The 20,946-nt window shown below is 40.7% G+C and overlaps 1 protein-coding gene across 3 annotated transcripts in view; it reads right to left on the bottom strand.

Annotated features, from left to right (window-relative positions):
• Positions 1 to 13,654, bottom strand: part of tncb (tenascin Cb) — a 67,838-nt gene extending 54,184 nt beyond the window's left edge. Inside the window, exon 1 of one of the 3 annotated variants that reach the window (XM_044110686.1) lies at positions 13,361 to 13,654. The gene's annotated coding sequence lies outside the window, so the exon portion shown is untranslated. The remainder of the gene's footprint in view (positions 1 to 13,360) is intronic. The other 2 variants (XM_044110688.1, XM_044110687.1) reach the window with 2 other exon arrangements.
• Positions 13,655 to 20,946: the final 7,292 nt, after the last annotated feature.

The raw sequence follows: 20,946 nt of genomic DNA, 5'->3' as shown, positions 1-20,946 counted from the left end.
TGAGGGTGTAGCGCTGGTCCAGTGTTCCACGACCAGGACGAAAACCACACTGCTCTTCCTGAATCTGAGGTTCGACTATCCAACAGACCCTCCTCTCTAGGACCCCTGAATAGACCTTGCAGGGAGGCTTAAGAGTGTGACACCCCCTATAACTGGAGCACACTCTCCGGTCCTCCTTTTTGAATAGGGGGACCACCACCCTTAGCTGAGCTCTTGTAATGAGCACAATTCCACCAGGTGTTTGCTAAATGCTGCTAGCTAGTCTGAAGGAGCTGAGTGAAGGAGTTGCGATATGGGTTGTTGCTCTGTGACTTGGAAGCTTGGGTAATGCAGCTCAGAGGAGGAGCTATGCTTGGAAGGCGGAGTTAGAGCCACCCAGGTGTTTTGCACAGCTGAATGGTTGCCATGGAGATTTAAGGATTTCTCAAACATGCAAAGAAGAACCAAAGCAACACTCCAGGTATGTCTTTAAGGGACTAACATTATAACACCATGCAAACTCGAAAAAGTTGATTTTACATAATACTGACCTTCTAATGGAAAGGAAGTTTTTCCAATCTGGAGAACAAATGTATATTAAAATGGCAACTCTGTAAACACTTTCTACTTTAAAATAGTAGCAGTCATGGTAGAAACATTTTTGACTATTCTCATCTTGGAGAAATAATCATCTGAAATCACCATTGGCAATCCAAAGCTTTGCAAGACCTTTGCATCTCGTGGGTTTTTTGTCAATAAACTTCAGGAATTTAAATCTCAAATAAACACATCACAAACATATCACACTAAAAAATCTGCTGTATTTCTGCTGCTGATGCCTGTTGCTATGACTTTATAATAGTGTTGCATTGGTTATAGTTTTAAAGCTTTTATTGTTGGTCTCCTGCGATGTATAAAAACATTGACGTGTTTATATGCATGTTGCAGCTCTTGCTCTTTAAACTGCCTGCTCTCTTGGCCAGGGAACGCTCATATAAAAGAGATTTTAGGACTCAAGAGTCCTATCTACTGGTTAAAAAGTTGAATAAAATAAATGAGCAGCCAGAGCTTCTTCACCAGGGAGAAATTTGAGGAGCTAAAGTTACACACCAAGAACAATGAGCTGCAGCAAGGGGAATTCTAGCAGGAGATGCAGAAAATATATTTTTGAGACAGTTTGTTTATGGAGAGCTGACAGCTGTCCATCTAGTTATGTAAATATTTACATTTTTAAATGTAATGCAGTTATGCAACAGTAATTTACTGTCTTCTCACAACTCAAAAGAGCCTGTCTTTTGTATTTGTGGAAATCTATGTTGGTAAAGTAAAGAGGTTCTGATTCAGGCCCAGTTACCAGGTCAAGGTTCAAGTCCGATTTTTAAGTGATTAGTGTCAGAGTGAAAATTCCACCCCTGTCCTTCTTGATGTTTCCATTCACCAAGAAATAAAACAAAATGAAATTACAAAAGTAAATGGAATCAATCAATCAATCAATCAATCAATCAATCAATTGATCGATCGATCAAGTAATCAATCAAATTTTATTTGTAAAGCACATTTCAGCAGCAAGACTTTTCAAAGTGCTTTACATCATATCAAACACAAAAACATAAAGTCATGCAACAATAACCAAACACGACATTAAGTCAAGTTCCATCATTAAATTTGTAATTGATTACATTTTAAATATATCTCTAAACAAGTGGGTTTTCAGTCGAGATTTAAAGGAAGTCAGTGTTTCAGCAGTTTTACAGTTTTCTGATAGTTTGTTCCAGATTTGTGGAGCATAGATGCTGAATGCTGCTTCTCCTCGTTTGGTTCTGGTTCTGCTCTGCATCCCCAGAACCAGAACCTGAGAGGTCTGGAAGGCTGATACAGCAACAGCAGATCTTCAATGTATTGTGATGCTAAACCATTCTGTGATAAACTAACAGTATTTTAAAGTCTATTCTTTGAGCTACAAGGAGCCAGTGTAGGGACTTTAAAACTGGTGTTATGTGATCTATCTTCCTTGTTTTAGTGAGAATGCGAGAAACAAACCAATTTTGAAAACACAAAACAAATTTTTTGATAAAAAAAAAAAGTGGATGTGGAGGTATTTCAGCCATATCTCAGTAGATGTATTTCACAAAATTGCTCTGGAAATCCTTTTTTTTCCTCCCAAAGAAAAGGCCAAGCTTAAGAAGCAGGAGGAAATATATTTCTGTAAAAAAATTTTGCACATCACTAATTAAAACATCAATGTGTGGGATGAATTAGTAACAAGTCATATCAAAACAGAGACAAACGTAGCCTAGCCGAGTCAAGCAGCAAAACTGCTTCAGATAAAAGAATGAAGATGGTCTGTGGATACTTCAGCTATATCTGTAGAAATAAATGATTATCTCTGCGTCTTAACTCTGAGTTGGAGCAGCAGGGAAAAATATCTGTGGCTTGGAGGAAAAACAGTGAAGGAGGGACTGTAGTGTTAGGAATGTCACTTTTCAAAAGGGTAGATTCTATGCAATCAGAATATTAATGCAAACCATGATGTGTGTTGTTGTACAGCATGATTTAATCAGTTATCAGATTGGAATTTTGTCATTTTGTTAATGTGACAAACAATATATTTTCCAGTCCATGAGTCACAAACAAATATGTATTTACACAAGAGTCAGGGCCAACAAATATGACCTACAAAGTGTAGTCAGTGCAAACCTCCCACTTGAGACTGGCCTGAAAGATCTGCAGGAAAATAGAGGTTGATCTGGTTTCCATTTGGACGCGTTTTCTGCTACGGAAAATAACGTCTGGAAGGATGATGACATTAGCAGCGGTATCCTTCCCTCCTACTCATCTTTTTGGGAAGAAAGAAAATCAGTTTGCTTTTGGTTGGCTTAAAGATTGATGAGCAGACGTTCCGTGTTCCTCCCGAAGAGATACGCAGCAGTCCGAACTTTCTGTCTCAGCCAGGACCCCCTGCTGACTAACTTAATCATCACCATAGTGCACCTTTGCTGAGAACTCCACCATATGGCGGCTCTAAGATAAATCAGAACAAAAAATATCCCTCGGCAAGCATTCAGCAGAAGCTATCTTTGCTGTCCTTTAGAGGAGAAAATGCTAATAACTTGTGGAGAAAATTCTGAGAAGGATAATATTATCATTCTGCATTGTGTAGGCAGGTCTTCTGCAGTGCAGCTGAACCGTCACTGTAGTTGTTTCTATCATAGGGGTAAAAAAAAACAACAACAAAAAAAAAAACAGCTCAGCAGCTGTCAGAGTATATTAGCAGCAGTGTAAACAGATCCACTTTTTAACTCTACAACCAGTAAACTGGACAATAAGGCAGCATGCCCCACTTGGTGTGTTAAAGCTCTAAATATTCAATGACTACAAGCACAACTCAAGTCCCAGGACTGCATGTTAAACGAGGCTGATAGGAGGCTCCTGCTTTCTTCCTATTTGTGAAGAATTTATCAGGCTTCCCTAGTTTTATAGGTCAGCTATGACAAAAACTCTGCTTGTCTTCTTGGTACAGAATCCAAATCTGGGTCGCCGGTACAGGGACTGAAGGAGGGGGTGAGTGACTGACTCCACTGTTACCTTGAGACGGGGTGACGGCGCAACGAGGGGGCCAAAGGAAAGAGAACCGAATCTAAAGTGAGGCCTTCTCTTAGTATCAGATTTCACCTGTTTTTGCTTTTTGTCACACTTACTGGTTTCAGATCAGACAGAGAGAACCTAAACAAATGTTTTGATTTCATATTTGAGTGGTAAAAGAAGTATCCAAACCAAGTAGGCCTTACGAGAAACCAATCATGATTTCCATGCTCTCATCTTCAGAAACCGTCTGGTGATTTTCTTTTTTTTTACCTTTGTGTTAAGATCCATGTTTCCACTTACCTTAATGTGCTAGTGTGACACCTGAACTTCTCCACTGTGGGACAATACCTTATATTTCTATTCTATTCCTAGTTTTAACTGATGAAATAATTTATCTGTATGGTTCACCATTTAAACGGCCAGGCCTCATTACCAACAGAACTCTGGAATTAGGAAATCATTTAAAAATGGGTCTGGCAGCAAGCAAATGATCACTGAAAGCAAAACTTTATCATTTCTTTTATAATCTAAAAGAAATTCTAACAAAATTTAAGAAGAGATGAGAAGCAAAGTCGTTTTCATCTGTGAGTCTGGAAAATGTTTTAAAGCCATATCTGAGGCTTCGGGTCTCCAGTAAACCAGAGTTAGAACCATTAACTATTTACTAATGAACCAGTACTGGTCGTCAAACTTTACTCAAAGTGCAAACCAACAAATATAAATTTATGAATCGACAAATGAAAAAAATTCCCTCCACCGGCAAACAAACCAACAACGGCCTATTTCACACTTTCCCCTAAAAAATATGTGGATGTTCTGGGAAAATATTACATGAGACAAAAATGCTGCCCTTTGGAAGGTGTGCGACTGCTACATCTGGCAAAGCAAATAAGATGAAATTTCAGAAAAAATATCATTTTACCCACAGACAAACGTGATAGTCTGGTCCAATTATGCAAAAAAAATAAAAAATAAAAATTCTGAAGGAGAAATATAGCAATCAAACTTAATTTTTGCAGCAGGACAATTGTCCAAAGCTCTAAAAAGCAACAAAAAAAGAAGAAGGAAAGGTTTTGGAGTGACCTAATCAAAGTCTGGACTCAATCCTACCTTGGTGGCTGATGCTTCCGCCAAAAGTAGCAGAATTATTCAGCTTATTCACCAGTTTTTCCCATAATAAAGGCTATCATCATAAGAAACGACATTCTCTATTTATCTATGTCTAATTACAAAACATATTTCATATGAAACATTTAAATGTGGTAAAACATACAAACCCAGCAGAGATCTCTAAGGAGACCAATTGTCTTCCACGCCACTACAAATCAGGAGCACAAAAAGCTCGGTGCAAAATCAGAAAATACTTGCTTCTTTAATAACAACTTCTTTGATATCTCAAACGAATGCAGTAGAATGTGCTGATAAACTCACAGTCTACGCACACACAGGCGTCCTGGAGCAGGGCACGCGAATATTGATCTGTGTCTCCACTGTCTGAGGAGAGAAAAAGTTGCTGAGAACAGCACTGCAGCTCCGAGTTACAATCACGAAGAACAGGAAGGCGCTCAGCCAGAGTCGGTGGTCCGGTTTAAGATCGATGAGACTGTTGTTACTGCATCTGAGAAAAGCTCGATTTTTTTATCACTTCACACTCCAGCAGACCGGTGCTGGGTTTTTTTGTTGTAATTATTATTTTTTTGTTTGTTTCTGCTGTGAGGAGATCTTCGTTGTGCTGAGCTCTAGAATCATTGTGACAGAACAATCGTGAATCAAAGAGCTAACCCAACGAGCAGACAGTTTCAGTCGTGCTGGGGTAGAGCAGGGTTGGGTTTTAATGGGACACTGATGCGGTCAGGTCATGACCTCAGGATGCAGCTAACTGGCTACAGACAGGCAGCCTCGCTGTGCGCTCCTGTTGGAGCTTTTTCTTGTTCTGTCTTGTCAGGATCTTAGTTTTTTTCCCCAGCAGTTCACACCATGCTTCACAGACCCACAGCTAGAGTGAGAAATGCTCACTCATTTTCAGAGATGTTCCTCTGCTTTAGCGATTCTTTAACAGAACTTTGTTAAATATGTGTTTTTACTGCCACTTTGATGGCAGTAAATGGGGAAGTGTTTTCCCTTTAACGGGCAGCATTATGTGCTTTCAACTCAAATTCAAATTTAAAACTATTTTATTGATTCCAAAGGAAAATTTAATTTTGTTGTAACTCAAATTAATTCAATTTCTTCAAAGAGTTATTGTAGATAGTAACGGCTGTTGATAGAGAAGAACCCCTATAGCAGTCCATATTACAGCAAATTTGAGGACGCCTCTGATTGAAGACGCTTTGTTTTCCCATGACAGTCTCATGAACAGAACGGTCCAGGCACACAGGGTCATCTGATAGCAAATCAGTTAACTATGTTACCTTTGGTTGTTATATAAATATGACTTACAAGAAATGTGACTTCAACATTTACCACCTTGAAATTGTGAAACCAAAATACAGGAGATATTTGAACCTCAAATCATGTGACAAAGACACGATTTTCATTCTATGAATCAGTGTAAAACAGTCAGCTGTTGGACTATAGTGTCTTCATTGCTGTGGCAACCAGGTAAAAAACTCCAGAAAGTGGACATAAGAAATCTTTACAGACTTCTTCACTAAGGGATGAATGGTTGGAACAGAATAACATATTCCTGGCTTGATTCAATTGCTTAACATTATTTTTCAGATGCTGTAACATGAAAAATATGGAAAAAATAAATGAATTCAAAAGTTTCGAAACCCAGGGATTCAAGATAAAATCCCTGGGCTCAGAGTGCCAAGTGTTGGCAGTGTGAACACATGCAACTTTAGCCTCAGCACGGAATGTGTTTTTGTAAAATAAACTGTTCCCACATGTCTAGTCTACTCATACATGCAGTGAATTAAAGTACTACAGAGAAACTACATGCAGGTATTTAAATACCATCTTTGACGTTGATGAGGCTGCTGTGATGCCTCCAGTACCCTCCTTGAGCCACTAGAGGGGGTCGAGAAGGAGCACTGGAATGCTGCTGGCTCTGGTGTGGCGCGAATAAATCAGAATTTATCTTTCTCATATGGAGTGAAATCAGGAATACGTTGCTATGATGGATGGAAGAAAAAAAAAACATGCTGGTATCATCAAAGTGAGGCTGTGCTCATCGGCTCTTAACTGTGACCCTGTTGGCTGTGATGACACAGATAGACATGTGGGGTGTGGAGGGGGGCTGTGTGTTCCTAGCTGATAAGGTGGATAGGGAGGCTGGATGTGAAATGCCAGCAGAAGCACTTATCTGGAAGCGTGGAGAGAGCTTCCTGCCAACACTCAGAGGCTGATGCTGTTAATAAAAAATAAAAAAAATCAGAATAATAACCCTGTGTTGATACGGAGCCAGAGCGGACATGTATGATTGATAGCAGTCCAAAAAAAAAAGAAAAAAAAAAAGAAACAATTTCTTCTAGCAGAAACAATTTCCAATTTTGACACACAGATATGAAGAAAATAAATGTTGATGTTCATTGGGCCCGACTGGAGAGCAGAAAATCAAATCTTAGTCCAGTTGTTAAAGACGGCTGGCTGGCAGTGAGACCCATCAGTATGTTTTACGGCTCCCTCTGCCGTTTTCACTGGCTCCAGATGGAGACGCTGGATGCTCGCTGTCTGTTCAGCATGTTGTGCGCTGATGACCCACCGACTGCTTTCTCTAGACATGTAATAGTTGGAAGTTCAACTGTCGTCCTCCTCGGTTTTCACGCTGCACTGCAATTACTGTAAAAATCGTGCTTGCCTGGCAGCTGCTTTTGTAACGCTACACAGTGGGATTCATGTTACTTTAAGCTGCTAATCTAAACCTACCATGAAACTAACACCTTGTGTCTCAAGTAATCTGCTGCAAGGTGAGAGCATGCTCTCCTTGCAGTCTCAAATGAGCACTGGTGTGCCTTTGTTTCCACGGCGGTTACTTTCTCTGAGTTTTCAGGGTCAATTCGTGGATGTTACAAATTGTAATGTCCACATTACAATAACAAACACTTGTCACTGAGATGAAAAAATTATTTTTTAAGAGGAATCTGGCAAAGAATGGCAGCAGCAACACACAGACAATCACCTGTCAGTCATAAAACCCACAGATGCCAAAACCAATCGGACATGCAGTATGGTAAATAAAGCAGGAAAAACAGCAATGAACAAACAAACCCATAAAGGTTTTGCAATCCAAAAATGTCTGTAAATATATTAAGAGACCAACTTATTCAACTTGATGCTGATTCCACTGGAGGGAGTTCTACCATGATCAATGTGAACCTCGGGTTCACATCAGGAGATGTTCCCATCCATTCCATTGTCTCTAGATGGGTCAAACCTCCAGCATGACGCGCAGCACATCAGTCCACAGCCAGAACCAGGACCGTCCCGGTGCAGACCTCAATCCCCTCACTTAGACCCCATCTCCAACCAGAGACAAAATGTCCACAAAATGTGCCAACCCTTCAAAGAGCTCCAATCCCACTACAAATGTAGCATAGTGGAGCAAATACTGCAACACTACAACTTCCAACAGGAGGTAAAAAAAAAAATTGCTATAGATAAATTATGTGACTTGATTGCAAGACACAACAGATAGATGTCCTTGGTAATCTAGACGTTAAAATAAATAGTGGAGAACTTTGTGGGAAAAGTTTAGCGAAGGCCACTTCCTGTTCATGATTGAGCACCAGCTCACAAAGATTGGTGTGAAGAAACCTGCAGAGAGCTGACCTCAACCTGGTAGAACACATTCGAGAGGAAGTAGAGAAAAGACTGCTAAAGAGGCTTTTTTGCCCAACATCAGAGTCTGACCTCCAAGATGTACTTCTGGAAACGTAAAGATAGCTCATACTTTCTGAAACACACTGTTTAACATTCAGTTCAATTTTAGTTAAACTTTCATATTTCATACTTTACATATCCACGTCAAATTCAGAGAGAGACGGTATTTCAAAGTTATAGATATTACGTTTAATGAAAGTGAAAATAGAAAATGCCAACATATCAGGTCAGCCCATTTATGCTACCAAACATGTTAGCATGTTTAAGTAGCTTAACAAGTTAAATAAGAGCAAACAATGTGTTATTTTAAACTTTAAAGTCTCATCATAGCAACATGCCTAATGAAACACTTGAAAGTTTCATTAGGCAGTTTTAGCTTTTGGTTGGTGATAACTGGCCCTTTACCTGGCAGGACAAAAGAAAGAGTAGAACATACTTCACTGATTCATAAGGAAAAAACGCTTCATGTGAAACTTTCTGGAGGGGCCAAGGCATCATAAAATAAATTAGAGAAAGTGTGACATATTTCATTTGCTTGAGCTGCAGCTCAAACAAGGATCTGGAAGGGTAAATGTAGACCTTGAGTAAAAATGAAGGAGAGCTTTCACAGCCTGTCTCCTTTAGCCCAATGCTGGATGTTTATTGGTTACTTCCTTTCAGACAGGATGGAAAGGAGTTTTTCTTCCTTCTTCTCTGTGCTACAAATAGAAGCATGTTGGCTGTGATACCCGGACATCTGTTTGTCCTTGTATGTCTGAAAGCCTGAAGCGTGTTGCGTGTCCAAATTGCGAGTGCCTTCCATTCATACACTTGTATGAGCCTAATGACCCCGGTCTCTGAGGTCGACGCTTCACCGGCTTCCCCGGGTTTTCTCTTTTTTTTTTTTTCCATCATTTTACTCCATTTAAATAGTCTACCCCTCTCAAAGGGTTCCCATCTTGTCCAAGAAGATTATGGCTCACACATTCCTATGTGGGAGGTTATTGCTGGAGGTGTAGAGTAGACGAGTAAAGAATCTACCACGTGCTCATCAGTTGGCTCACTCCTATGGTGGCCAAGGCAAAACAAAGGCGTCCCGGAACCCCCGGCTTCCACTCCTTCGGCGTTGCACATTACAATTGGAGGAGCATCAGGAAACCATCTGGAAGGGCAAGAACTTTGGATTCCTTTGAGATGGACTGATGGCAAACGTAACTGGTCTTTAATGGGACACGGAGAAATGTCACACACCACTGTTTAATTTCCAACCAAAAGAAATATTTGTTTGAACTCCAAATCTGACTGATGTTTTAGTGAAATTAAACTGAAATTATGGTGAATATCATCTTAAAGAAACAAATAATCAATTTCCCTTTTGAGAATACGTCATACAATTATGTTGAACTTTTTTATTTTATCCAGCAGTCCTGACAGTGTCCTATCAGTTAGACAGGGAATGTTTATGTCAATCTTTTTTATTTTTAAATTCAGTTTTTAGGAGAATGGTGAATATTGTGAGGTTGTTGTTTTTACTTTCATAGCTGAAGAATTCCAGGATGCATGGTGGCTCAGTTTTTAACATTCATGCTTTAAGAATGGTTCAGTCTTTGTGATCCAGCTTTCCAAAAACATTCATGTCAGATCATTTGCCCATCTTGATTTTTGGATTGAAAACCTACATCTGTGGATTCTGGGTCAAATCCATAACCCAGCCCTGTTGAGGCCAAACAATGGCTTTTAGAGCGCATCTTCAACCTCGACGCTGGTCGGAAGTCACAATCAATCACCTCCTCTGAAAAACCTTTTGGACCACAGATGGTCAAAAACAATACATGTTAAAATAGTTCAAGAACTATCCTAATCTTACATTTATGATGACTCAAATTTTTACACAGAAAAGCCAGCAACGACATTAATCGAACAAATCAAAGGAGAAAAACAAGATGACATAAGAGAGCAGGAGACGAGGCGGCAAACAAAGGTTGAATTAAAGATGACGTTGACTTAGTCCAGACAAAACCTTCTCCCGAGTCCTGGCCGACATGGGTCATCATGAATACCCATGATTATAGTACGCTCTGGATCACCAGTGAAGGAGCTAAGTGGGGTCAGAGATAGTCGCCCTCTCTGAGAGCTTTGTAGGGCATGAAGCTCTGGGAGCTGACAGCTGTCCAAACAAAGGCTGCTTTTCCCACTCATCGCTATACCAAGTGTGACTGTCAGAGGCTGCTTATATGCATAGCCGACCCAACATGAAACATTAATGTGTGAAGCATGAGCTGTTGTACCATGAGACTATGTGCAATCCTCTTAGATGGAGGTCCGGGGACCATGTTTGACATGTTTGTGACAATCAAAATTGGTTTTCCAACATCAAAGTCTTCTTGGAGATATATTGGAAGTCTTGATTAGAGAATCAAGGAAGACAATTAAACCACACAAAAGGTTGGTTCATCTGCAAGTCACTTTCAGGCACCGTCTAACAAGAGCTGCCCTGGGATCCTGATGGTCTTCCTCCCTCTCCTTCAGTCACAGACTACACCAATGTTCACCACCAACACAACAGCCATGCATGTGAGCTGATCTGAATAAAGTATCTATGCAAAAAAAATCTTTATAGTTTCATGTGAAAGAAATCCAAAGCACAATTATTTTTGATGAACATTGACAGCACAAATATGTGAAGGAACAATATAGGGTCATTTCATTTGCTTTTTTTTTTATAGTTGGTGCACAAATTTCATCTCAACAAATATGTTGAAGGTGCAGGTTAATTTAAGCGCTGCCAGTCACCTTCCAACCACATTTAGACATCCGTAGACATCTTTCCTGAAGGCCTTTTGAAGCAGCCGTGTTACGTGTTGGAAACTGCAGCTCTGAAGAGGAGCTGCGTCTCGAAGGCGGAGCTACATCCACCCAGGCATTTTGCACAGCTGAATGGTTGCCATGGAGATTAAAGGATTTATCAGAAATTTATGGAAGAATCAAGGCAACACTTACAGGTATGTTTTTGATGAGAGAGTAACATCATAACAATACGTAAAGCTCAAATAAGTTGATGTAAGATCTCCCATTTTTCAGCCCACTCCACCTTTTCTCCATCTGTTCAACAGCAATGTGTCTGCTGGGTATCCTGAGATGGAAATGTGGAGTTTGCTCTAATGACCTGATTTCTGAATGCAGCGTGGCTGGGGTGTGTTTGGAACATCTTTACGGCTGCAGTCGGGAACTGTCTCACATGAACAGAACTGCAGAAGAAAGTCATTGTCAATGTCCTGGCTGTATTCTGCTGTCTGGGCTCCCAACTGGTGATATTTTTCTGGTTTTCTGACTTGCATGGTTAAGTTTTGAAGGAAGTCATTATGAGATGTGAGGGAAATACAAGACACGATTTGTTGGTGTGTTTTAGACAAGTGGGCTGTAGACACAGAAACGGATCAGCTAAAGATGTCACGCTATCAAAAAAATATACATCCTCAGTTGGACTGCGGTGTCTGGTGGCAGACTTGTCAGGTCTTTCTTTGTTTTGTCGCTTACCATTTTCATGCTGTCCTCATGTCAGTGACAGTTGTGTCCACAGACCACCATCTTTTTGTTCTGAGAAGAAACACCCGACTGGCAGGACTCCAGAAACGGCATATCTGCCACCAACACCCCCGTCAGTGAATGCCAGTTTTATTTCCTAATCTGTCAGACAGCCTCGGCTCCTCTTTCCTCCTGGGACCACCATGACACCAACCTGGGGCTCAGGGAATGTGTGTGTGTTAGAGAGGCTGCAACTTGCATGGAGATCTGGGAGAGGACCCAAACCGGCAGCTTCTAATGCGGATCAGCTGTCTGTCTCTGTCTCCCGGGTTACACCAGCCCAGGCGTCTGCCGGCTACCGTAAAATCTACAGCTGGACCTGTAGTTGGCGGCGAGCTGCACTCATGTGCTCACGCGGGTAAGTGAACATGTTCAGCCCGTCTGCTCTGCAGCACCAGCAGAACCTGGACCCAGCATCAGCCTTAACACAGGCAGAGTAAAGCAGCAGATCGTCACGGTCTGCCTGCCGGGTCCCAAGACACTTGGGCAACATTTTTTTTTTTCTTTTGCTGCTTTCAGGTGTTCAAGCAGGAAAACAGTGGCAAGCGTTCGAGTTTGTGTTACGGCTTCTGCAGCATGGAATCAGCTCCAGTCTGAACTCAAGATGTCAGATCTTATTTCATTGAAATTATTTTGAGCAGTTTGGTTTAATTTGTTTTACTTTTGTGTAACCAGGTTGCTTTGTCTTGCAGATATTCTGCCCTGTGTTACAAATGAGATTTGGATCTCGATGAGGTTTTACCCGGTGAAACACATAAAATAATAACAATAATAATAATAATAATAATAATAATAATAATAATAATAATAATAATAATAATAATAATAATAATAATAAACTGCTCCTGCACTTGTTTTCTAAAGCAAAAAGGAGCAAACACTTTCTCCTACAGGACATAAATGACTCCCAGGTGAGTGCAGTAAAGAGTGTAATTAAGGGAGTCTGAAGTCCTGGCTCATTAATACAAGGACCAAACTATTTTCCTACAACCAACATCGCATACATTGTTATCTGAATGTGTGAGAAATGTGTTCAGAAATGTTAAAACGATCAAAATGTTATGGGGGAAGAAAAAAACAGAAATCAGAGAGCTTAATCAAGCAAACATGTTAAATTTTGGCCTATTTTTAATACTCAGATATTCCAACTTTCCTGTTTGACATATTTGAATAACTCGGCGGTAAAACTGTTAAAATAAGTCATTCCTTATAACACCTGTCACATGTTTTAACATAGTCGCATCTCTCCAATGGAAGGCATTCATATCGACTGATTAAAGCAACCAATAAAAACAAAAGTGGTGAAAGTTGTGAGCTTTTAAAAAGTGCGAGCGGTCTGTGTCAGTGAGGTGAACCCATCAGCCCGCTCGCTCCCAGCAGCTCCATGCAGGTAGAGAAGGTGACTTACCTCGCAGGAAACGCTCACAGCCTCTCAGCTGACGGGGAAAAATGGAAGCAGAAAGCCTCCTCAGCCAGTCAGAGAAAATGTTCCCACCGCTCCGTGGCTCTCAGAGCGCTGACAGCTCTGTCATCTTTTCTCTGTTCTCTATGAGTGTTTACTCTCGTCTACCTAGAGAGCCGGCTGATGTGCTGCAGCCAGTGAGGAGAGAGGAGAGAGACAGACAGACAGACAGAGAGGGAGAGAGAGAGAGAGTGAATGAGAGAACTCCCTTTTCTCTGAAACAGAAGACCCTCTGCAGTCAGACTCCACTCCCACCTACTGCTCTCTTAAATGCCCCCTCTGCCACCCCCACCCCACCCATTCAGACCTCTCCACAGCATTGTGACTGAAAGCGAAGGAGTTGAAACGGGACGCCTCAAGGCTGGAAAGAGAGAAGCAAAGAGAGAGAGAGAGAAAAAGTAGGAGAGAAAAATGGGGGGAAGGGGATGGGGAAGTGGATGACAGAGGGAGTGGGGTGGAGGGTGGGTGGGGGTGCAGTGGTGGTTGGACCATTAGCAGCAAATTGCGGCGAGCAAGCCAATGGAAAGCAAGATATAAGTGAATGCAGGCTCCACATTAACATAGCATTTAAGAACTTGAAAGCAGGGAGTGAACAAGGCCTCCATTTGTTAGACTGATGAGGAGGCAGATCACCAACAAACAATTCCCCCCAAACACTGAAAAGATATACAAGGTTTAAACATAGCAAACTGGAAGGAATGGTGCTACAGTTTTTGTTTTTTTTTCTGTTGTTTTTTTTTAGGGTTTTAGAAACCTTGCCTGCACCAGAGCACGGCGCTAGAGTCAAGCATCTTCACAAAGCAGGCAGAGCAAAGGCAGTGAGCGAATGTCGGGGAATGTTCGCTGTTGCATACACAACAAAGTTGGAGAAAATAATGTTGCGGCCCTGATGGAAGAGGAAGCTCTGCATGTTTTCTCTCAGGGTTGGCCTCTGAATAAATCCTAGTGAGAGTAGCGCCACTTTGATGTATTTACACTCGGATAAAAGTAAAAAAGTATCCATTCATGAAATAACGCAAGTGACTGTGAAAGTATTTCTGAAAAAGGATTACTCAAGTACTGAGCAATTGATCATATCATCGCATTTAATACTATACATTTATGTTATCAGACAAAAATATAACCATTTGTGCAAATCATAATATAAAAAGATTAAAATGAGAACACAATATAATGACAAAATAACAAATATGAGGCAGGATAAATATTTTCCGATTCAATTTTCAACATAAAACTTATAAGACTAATACTTACAGTAGGTCACGTTCATGTATGTTGGAACAAGATAAATTATTTCCATTGACAATGTGCTCAGCAGATAGAAACATAGGAGTCACAAGCTTGTGACACCTGGTAAAAACCAGCCTTATTCTACGCTTTGCTTCATCCAGAGGGTCTCAGCTGTTGACAAACGATTGCTTCCTTGATTCGTGAATCCTGTTAAAGTTTAAAATTTTACCTGTTTGCTAACGTGACGTATGTAATTGACCAGTTTGGTGCTAAGAAGCAGTGCACTGCACTGTCAATAAACATTCTCCACTGTGAAGAGTGAAGAGCCAATCCGAACGAGGCAAATGTTGATATCAATTTAATATATTGAAGCGTGGCCAACAGACTGAACAACATCATTCACTTCCTCTGCTGCTTTTGCTAAAACTACAAGCAGACTACAATTCTAAAACATCGCAGAAAATCAATTTCATTGTTCCCGACTTTTTCTGTTTGCTGATTGGCCCGGTAGAAAATCTTATCAATGGAATCCAAGTGAAGAGGAGAAAGCACAGACTGAGCTGGAAGTCAAAAACTTACATTGCTGGCAGCTTTAACTCAAATACTCGACGAAGAGAGTTTCGCTTTGCTCCTTTCATTTACCGATGAAAAGCCCACATAGCCACATACCGACTCAGAGCTCTATCTGGACTATGACCAGTCTTCTGACAATGTTGCTCTGACTAGTTTCATGTTCGTAAAGCAAAACATATAAAAGTGTCAAATGTTCATCTGTCCATACAACCTTTAGGAAGCTGCTACTGTCATATTTACATGCCAACAAAAACTATGGCAGTTGGTGTTATTGTTAACCATAATCAGCGGAAAACTTTCTTTAAAAGCCTTTGAAGTGACGCAGCTGAAGTTGGCGAGTCCGTCTAACTTTTTACTGTTTTGAGCTGCTTTAGTTTAAAAACTAAAACCACTAGACAAGTCAAACCTGGACTAGATTATGCTGGACTAATAGCAAAATTGATAAAACCCAATATGTGATTTGTTGTGCGTTTTAGGCATTTGAAAAATAATTCTATAAATGGCATATCCCCAAATATCCTAAATTTAAGTAGACACCTTAAATAAGTAGAACACTGACTATCTCCTTCACCTCTCTCTCCCTTAGCATGAGCCATGTTAACTGTTTATCTTGGGTAATATGCTTTGGTTAAGAAAAATAAAGTTGCCTTGTTTGTTGAGCATTACTTAATCAATATTGTTGCTGTTCAGGTAATTTTACACCTCGGTGCTCGTGTAATCACACAGGTCCTCGCCACGAACGACTTTGGAAAATATGAGGTCATTAATAATGCTGTTGTAACTAACGTCCGGCCACAGTTTCTTGTCATTTCATGGACTGGGTGTCCATCAAAAGTGACGGGTGACACCATGTCCGTGAGTTGTCCTCATCACTTTTTAAAACCCCCTTAGAGTGTGCCTCTGGTGTGTTGTCGCTTATTACAGGTAAAAGAAACTGCAGTGGGAAAAGCTTTAATCAACAGCAAATGTGTAACCCAGCAACCGTAAACAACAGCATTAGTGGAAGTAAAAAAAAAACTGGCTTTCGCTATGAATCTGGGGTAATGGCACAAAGTGAGGAATACTAAAGACCACCAGCTGTTCTACAGTCTACAGTATATCTCACCTTAGCTAAAGGTTCATCCTAGAGTTAACATTGGACTCCTGGCTGCTTCCTTGAATGATGCTTTCTTTGCTGAGCTTGTCAGTATAACACTGCCTTGAAAGCAAACATTTTCTCAGTGAAATGTTCAAAGCCATCATTTTATGACCTAAGCATCGTCCCTGAGCTTTCTAGCGTGGTTCTGGATCTTTATGGTGCTGCATGTACTCTGACAAACAACAAGTAAGAGCCAGGAGTAAGGTGTTGCTGCTGTCAAACATCCTTGGGTACGCGCTGCTCCTATGCTCCCCTCTTCAGTGTGTTCAAGCTCAAGACTGACAGTTTGTTGCAGCTGTGGTAATGACAGAGAAACTACCTGATGTTACAGAAAAACTGTTTATCCATCATAATCGGTGGCTGTGCTAACTAGCATTAGCATTCACAGCAGGTTCCACTGTGGGGGAGGAGCTTTAGTGTAGCAGAAAGCAGAAACCCTCATGCTAATTCATTTGTTTACACTGAGCATGAAATTGAAATTATGAAAATACATTTGCTTAAAGAAAACATGTCGATTTAGAAAAAAAACACATTATTTTGAAAAAAACTTATCAGGTGGTTTTCAGCCATTTTGAAATACATATATTTCACAAAACTGTAAAGGCAAAAACTTTTGCATCACATGACTCAAGTGATCAACAGCCACATGTTACTACAGGCGGAAATGACAAAGAAGATGACAGGAAGTAGCAGGAGGATCATGGTTTATTTGGGGGGCTTTTCAGCAGCTGGCTTCACCAGAGCTCTCATAAAATCACAGAGTTTATAAAAACTTGTGAGTTATTCCAACATGTTGAATCCTTATCTCTGCTGTAAAATCACACACTTCAATTTCCCCAAAAGACATAGACATTCACAAGTAGGCAGGACTTGTTGCTCCAACACCGACGTTTCCTCTGATGAATGACAGATGATGAGTGCTTGGCGCCATGACTGAAATATTTTTAATGACTTATCACATCAACAAGCTTACTCACATGTGATTTTAATTTTATTTCATTATTTCATGAAAACGCCGCAATTGCGTAATTGTGTTTTTTTTTTTTTTTTGGAAATGAGCAGAACACAGCCTAAGATTTGCACACATTTTTAGTGGAAACACGGCTACTGCCTGTTTCCCCGAGCGATCTGTTAGAGTCCATCAAAACTTTGTAATAACTGTAAAAAAGCAAAGTTTGATTTAAGTGACTCATCTGTTTAACTGCTCAGGCAACGACCACCGTGGAAAGCCGACAGCCTGGATCAAACAGTCCTGTCCGCAACCACCTCTTGATTAGACTTTGCTTAGGGTACCAAACATATGCTGGCTGCAATTACCGGGCATTCTGCGCGGCGGAATCCAGTGTAACTGGGCAGAACCACCAGAAATAAACACAGGAACAAAGAACTCAGGAGGAGTCGGTGTCAGGCGGATCTGATCCATCACTACTCTGTTCTGTGAGATGGGTAGAAGCTGCCACTTCAAAGCTCCTTCCAGTGCGTAGGGTGACTCTCATTAAGTCTGAGTTTGACCCCAACCTCGCTGTGCAAGCTCTCGCTGGTGGCGATAAGTTGAAGGTAAGGGTTTTTTTTTTTCTTTTTTGCTTGATGTATCATTCAGCATCTGCTCAGTAAAATTCTTCATGTAGATTCAGAGGAAGACGTTCTTTTGAAGCTAATAAATATATCTCTTTCTAAATGATGTAAGGCAGCCTGTAGGGAAATCTGCTGTTCCTATATCAAATGCTCCACATGTTGATGAAGAGTGGAGGGATGTGACTGAAGATCCATACTGAACATCAGCAGCAGGAGCGTGTGCACAAGAGCTTTTTTCTTCCCCGGCTGAACGCAGAGTTTTTCTCAGCGGGGGAAACGGTCGTCGTCTGCGCGGCGAAAGAGCCAGTAGCCAGTCAGGCAGAAAAAAAAAGATCCACACTAATCCTGTATGCAGCCCAGCGGCACTTGTGCATCCAGGATATGTGGTGATAAAAAGCAAATTCTGTGTCTTCGGGGGCCTTAAATTCATTTTTATCCTCACTCCCTTGGGGAGAGTGTGGAAATCTATACAGTCTGGAGAAAAAGGATCTTTTTTTAATGACTCTCAGCTGTAATGATATCATTTAGATGAAATGATGGGCTGGAAGCTTGGCTATGTATAGCACCTGTTTTAAATGACTAGAAATGTAGAATCTCCACATCTCTCCATCTGTTCCTGTTCTCACCTTTCTGTCGCTCTCTCTCTCTCTCTCTCTTTTTTTCTTCTCTCCTCTTCACAGCCCCGGCAGGCTTCACGGAGAATTGCTGTGGGAGTTCTCCACCTCCCTGTTTGCGAAGGTGTACCTGTACGCCGACTTTCAGAGCAAGTGAGCTGAGCAGGTTTGATTTCCCAGATGACACCTCATACATGCATTCTCGCCTGTCATCCAATTTCTGCCACTCCGGTACGAGGCGCCTGCTTGAGGGAGCCCATTTTCTTTCCATTAGAGCACAACAATGTTCAGTTTTATCAGCTGTCATTTGGCATATGGGGGAAAAAAACGAATGCTGCAATAACATGGCAAACAAAAAAAGAAAGCAAAACTAAAAAAGACAGCAACTCCATATATATGCGTGTGTGTGTTACAAACTGGGCAAAGACTAACTGAATATCTGAGATTCATTTATCTGAGATTTCCCACCAAATTCTGATGTCTGGCTTCTGTACAGTTTTGACCCAATAAAGTCAGTTTTAGCTGAGTCAAATTTCTCTTCAAAGGAACGGTTAGAATTTTTTAAAATAAGTTTAGGTGAAGGTATTGTCAGTAATAGTTCATTTATCTAAAGTCACAGTAGGTTTGTGGAAAAGGAAATAAACCCTGAGAACAGTTAGTCACTCAGCTAGCTGGTTAGCTAGTGTCCTACGGAACTAATTTAGGGCCAAATGTTTTGTCGAAACAAAATTGTAATTGAAAAATTAAAAATTTTAATTGAAAATTGTCTAAAACTTAAAAAACACAACCATCTTTTTTTTCAGTTTTCTCATACTACCTTTGTTCCTGAAGACAACATGACTCATGAGTCTTCCTCCTTCTTTAATTCAGTCATTCCTGAATACTCCCCTCTCAGCTGAAACCACTCCCACTATACAAAAATTAAATGTTTCAATTGTTGATTTTTTTTGTGTTTTTATGATGTAAAATACTTTGAACTGCCTTGTTACTGAAATGTGCAAATAAACTTGACTAACGGCCGGGGGTCTTTCTGCATGGAGTTTGCATGTTCTCCCTGTGCATGCTGGGTTCTCTCCGGGTTCTCCGGCTTCCTCCCACAGTCCAAACAAAACATGACTGTCAGGTTAATTGGTCTCTCTAAATTCTCCCTAGGTGTGAGTGTGTGTGTGAATGGTTGTGTGTCGTGTGTGTCTCCGTGTTCCCCTTCTACAGACTGGCAACCTGTCCAGGGTGACCCCGCCTCTCGCCCGGAACGTAGCTGGAAATAGACACCAGCAACCCTCCTGACCCCTCTGAGGGACAAGAGTGTTAGAAGATGGATGGATGGATGAATGGATGGTTTCGGTTCTGCACCAGCATCATATTACTGAGCTTTTTCACGATTTCAATATTATCAGGGGGACTGAATCCCTTACTCTCTACCACCATCATTTCAGCAACATTTTTAACAGAATTTATTCTGAGAGTACAGCAATCTGTCGTGAAACTTTAGTTTTTTTGTATATCTTCAAATATTACATTTTACATCAGAGGTCTAGAGCTTTCAGTTTGAAATTTAATTAGCAAAAATCAGCAAAAAGAATTTTTCTGAAATGGTTATGATTGCACCAGGGACCAGGGATGAGCTGTGAGATCTATCTATTACAGGAACCATTACTGATAATAGCAAAATATAGAATGATTTCAAATATTCAAAACTATTCCTTTCAGGCATAGGATGAACATCACTTCATGTGGGATCAAACTCCAATAAACTTGGTTTTACTGTTTTATAACAAAGTCATCTGACTTTAATGTTTCAAACTGACCTTAATTCTTTCATGCATGTTTGATGAATCCTTTAATTTCCATGGAAACCATTCAGCTGTGTAAAACACCTGGGTGGACCTAGCCCCGCCTTAGAGGACACAGCTCCTCCTCTGAGCTGCAGTTCTCCATCCTCAGCGCTTCCTCCTCACAGATCAGCCCTCCCCAGGACTCCCTCACTCAGCTCCTTCAGACTAGCCAGCAGCAATTAGCAAACACCTAGTTGAACTGCACATCTGTTAAACTCATTGTAGAAGACACTAAAAACATTGTTAAAGGGTTAAAAAAAAGAGGAGCCATGTTGCGATGACTTTCTGAATATTGAGTTTCAAAAGGAGCAGGAGTTTCTTAAAGAGACAGATGCAATTTCAAAGTGAAATTTTCTTTAAGTCACATTTGATACATGCAGCATTTTTATAACAACTGAAGGTAACATAGTTACTTAATTGTGCTATAAAATAGCACTATGTACCTGGGAACCACAAAATACTGCCCCTTTAAATAATTGCTGTATAAAACATTTACAATTCAATATGTGAGCTGCAAAGTGCAATAAGATCAACTATATGAAAATATCTAGTGCGCTGGTAGTCGTG

The sequence above is a fragment of the Gambusia affinis genome, linkage group LG03, assembly GCF_019740435.1.
Source record: "Gambusia affinis linkage group LG03, SWU_Gaff_1.0, whole genome shotgun sequence".
Taxonomy (NCBI): domain Eukaryota; kingdom Metazoa; phylum Chordata; class Actinopteri; order Cyprinodontiformes; family Poeciliidae; genus Gambusia; species Gambusia affinis.
This window is presented reverse-complemented; position numbering and strand designations above follow the sequence as displayed.